We start from the raw sequence: 3,393 nt of genomic DNA on the forward strand, positions 1-3,393 counted from the left end.
TAGGCACAGGTAAACGAAGAAGAAAAAAGAAGCAGATTTTTTAAATACGTTCTAGTTTTGATTTTCCATTACAAATTTCACTAATATTCAAATAATGTCCCAAGAAAGTGTACGCTTTATACGAAGAATTGCAACAATTAATCTGAACGCGATTAGTTGTCACGTTAAACAATATTTGCTCAAAGAATTTATTTACAATAACGAACATGACATTATTTTTATCCAAGAGGTTACATTCGAGAATTTTTCATTTCTACCGACGCATACGGGATTGATTAACATAAGTGAGGACGGTAAAGGTACCGGCATTATTCTGCGTAATGGTATTGAGTTTTGTGATGTTCTAATGAATCCAAACGGCCGGATTATATCGGCTGTAATTGACGGGTTAAATTACGTTAACGTTTATGCTCATTCAGGATCCAAGTTTAAGCGGGAGAGAGACCTTCTCTTCACAGACGAAATACTGGCTCATTTAGCTGAGTTCAGGGAGAATATTATACTGGGAGATTTCAATTGCATATTGGAATGAAATGACTCGAATGGTTTGGTTAAAAATATTTGTAACGGCTTGAAGATACTTGTAAGTGAACTTGATTTAAAGGATGTGGAGTTAACAAAAAACAGCAAAACTAAATTTACATTTTGTAGAGGTGAATCGAAATCTCGTATTGATCGAGTGTACGGCTCAGAAAAATTTATCAAATTCACAGAAAGCATAGAAACGATTGCCGTCCCATTCTCAGATCACCATAGCGTAATTCTCAAGCTCAAAGTCGAAGATAAAAATTGTTTGAATTTCTATGGCAGAGGGTATTGGAAACTAAACAACGGATTGCTTGGTAGTGAAGATATACAGAACAAATTCAAAACGATGTACTTACAATTGAGGTTACGTAACTCGTATCAGAATTTGAGCTCCTGGTGGAATAATGACGTTAAAAGCAACATTAGGAAGTTTTTCAAAAAAGAGTCATTTATGATAAACCAGCAGTTAAATCGCGAGAAAATTTTTTATTATGGATGTCTTGAAGATATTGTTAAAAAACAGAATCAAAACGAAGATGTTTTTTCTGAATTGGCAATTGTAAAATCAAAATTAATGCAACTTGAGCAAAAACGACTAAACAAATTTAAGCATAAACTAAAAGCAAATGCTATTTGCGAAGACGAAAAACTCTCCTTATTTCAGGTCACATCTTTCATTAATCGATCGTGTCAATCAAAATTATTAAAACTAAGAGTAAATGGAGAATTGACATCTAATCCTTCACTACTAAAAACGGAAATACTAAAATACTACTCTACAAAATTCAAAAAACAAATAGATCATTGCACAAATTATGAAAACGTTTTGAAGTTTATCGATAAGAGATTGGACGAAAATGATAGGCGCGTTTTGAGCAGAGAGATAAATGCGACTGAAATAGAAACTGCAATCAGAACTGCGTCGAAAAAGACCGCTCCTGGGCCAGATGGAATAAGTTATGAACTTTATACCACCTTTTTCGATTTGCTGAAAAATGATTTAGTAACACTGTTCAACAACTATTTCACGGACGGCTATCAGCCTCCTGCCTCCTTCTCTGCGGGTATCATAGCTCTTATTCCTAAAAAGGGCGACCAATTCAGTTTGGAAAATAAAAGACCAATAAGCATGCTCAATAACGACTACAAAATTTTTACAAAAATATTATACAATAGATTACACCCATTGATAGAGAAATTGATTGGTCCAGGCCAATCAGCGTGTAAAGCAAACAATTCGTGTGTTAACAATTTACGATTTTTACGGAATATACTGATAAAATCAAGTAGTAATCGACTGTTCAAAGGAGCAATATTGAGCATAGATCTTGAGAAAGCGTTTGATAGGGTAGATCATAATTTTTTAAGGGCTGTTTTGGAGAAAAAAATCATTAAAAATGTTTTGAAACCTGCGAATCAAGACGGAGCAGATGAATTCATGATACAGCAACACAATAACCCCAGTCTCACAAGAAATACTCGCCAATGGATTGAAATCGCTCAAAAACACATAGATTCAAACTACAGCTCATGTAAACAAATTTATAATTTCCTGAATGAACAAAAACCCGTTATAATAAAGCCAAAAAATTGCCGAGCCTCATTTACAATGGGATAATATTTTTGATAATACCAATCAGAACATCTTGTCATCACATGGTAAATCGACGATATTCCAAGTGACAAGAGACATTATTCCTTGCAATGAAAAACTCTTTAAACATCAAGTTAGAGGCAGTGATTCTCCTTTGTGCGATTTTTGTGGAAAAATCGATACAGTAGACCACAGGATCAAGAAATGTCTTGCATCAAGTCAGATTTGGCAATGGCTAAAACACTTAATTAAAAATAGATTTAAAATAACAATAAGAGATGCTCAAGATCTGTTACAATGCAATATTAATAGTAAAAACGCAAAGTATAAAGCTGCACTGTGGTAAATGGTTGAAACAATGTCATATTGTGTAAATAATTTCAATAATGGAAACTTGAACGAATTAAGAAATAAAATTCGAGAAGCACGCTGGAATAAAAGACAACTATTTGAAAGGCACTTTAAACACTTCTTGTACATATTCTAATAATAATCATACCATGTATTTATATATTGATCGATGATATTGAAACAATGTAATATTTTTAAGTTAGTTATTAGCAAATTTAATAAATGTTTAAATGAAAAAAAAAAATCAGACAGAAACACGGATCAAAAAAAAAATAGTCATAAACATATAAAATTGATCATGAAGTTTAGAACATACAAAAAAACTCAGTTTGTAGAGATACAATTTTTCTAGCGTCCAATACAAAACAAAAAACACACTTAACGCGCTATGAAAAAACACGGGGAAATTAAAAAAAATCCATTTCTACTGAAGATAAAATGAGATAAGGTAGTTTTATTATTAAACCACGTTTAACAGTTGAACATTTACAAAATACATATGATTAACACGAACCAACATTATGCTGCAATCAAAAATTTAAAAATAAAAAATAAAACCGTAATATACAGTTTTAATTCAAAACACTGCTAGATTGTTCATAGAACAAAAAGAAGATTGTAAATTAGGCACAAGAAATCCAAATTCATCGTAGCACTCACAGTCCAAGGTTTTTGAAAATAATCAGGTTTGATGTAAACGGAGATGGTAGAATATTAGAATATACCAGAACGTAGTGAAAATCCCTTTAAATGCCAGAGTACCATGAAACTTATCATTAATGCGCCTACAACTGGTAAAAAAAAGAATTTTTTAAAATCCGTATGGTTTTCGCTCTGGATCTAGCACATTAATTGCAGCTTGTGGATTGGTTGACAGTATTTACAGTGCGTTGGACTCGCGACTAGCTTTGAAAAAGGCG

The sequence above is a fragment of the Wyeomyia smithii genome, chromosome 3 (genome assembly GCF_029784165.1).
Source record: "Wyeomyia smithii strain HCP4-BCI-WySm-NY-G18 chromosome 3, ASM2978416v1, whole genome shotgun sequence".
Lineage (NCBI taxonomy): Eukaryota > Metazoa > Arthropoda > Insecta > Diptera > Culicidae > Wyeomyia > Wyeomyia smithii.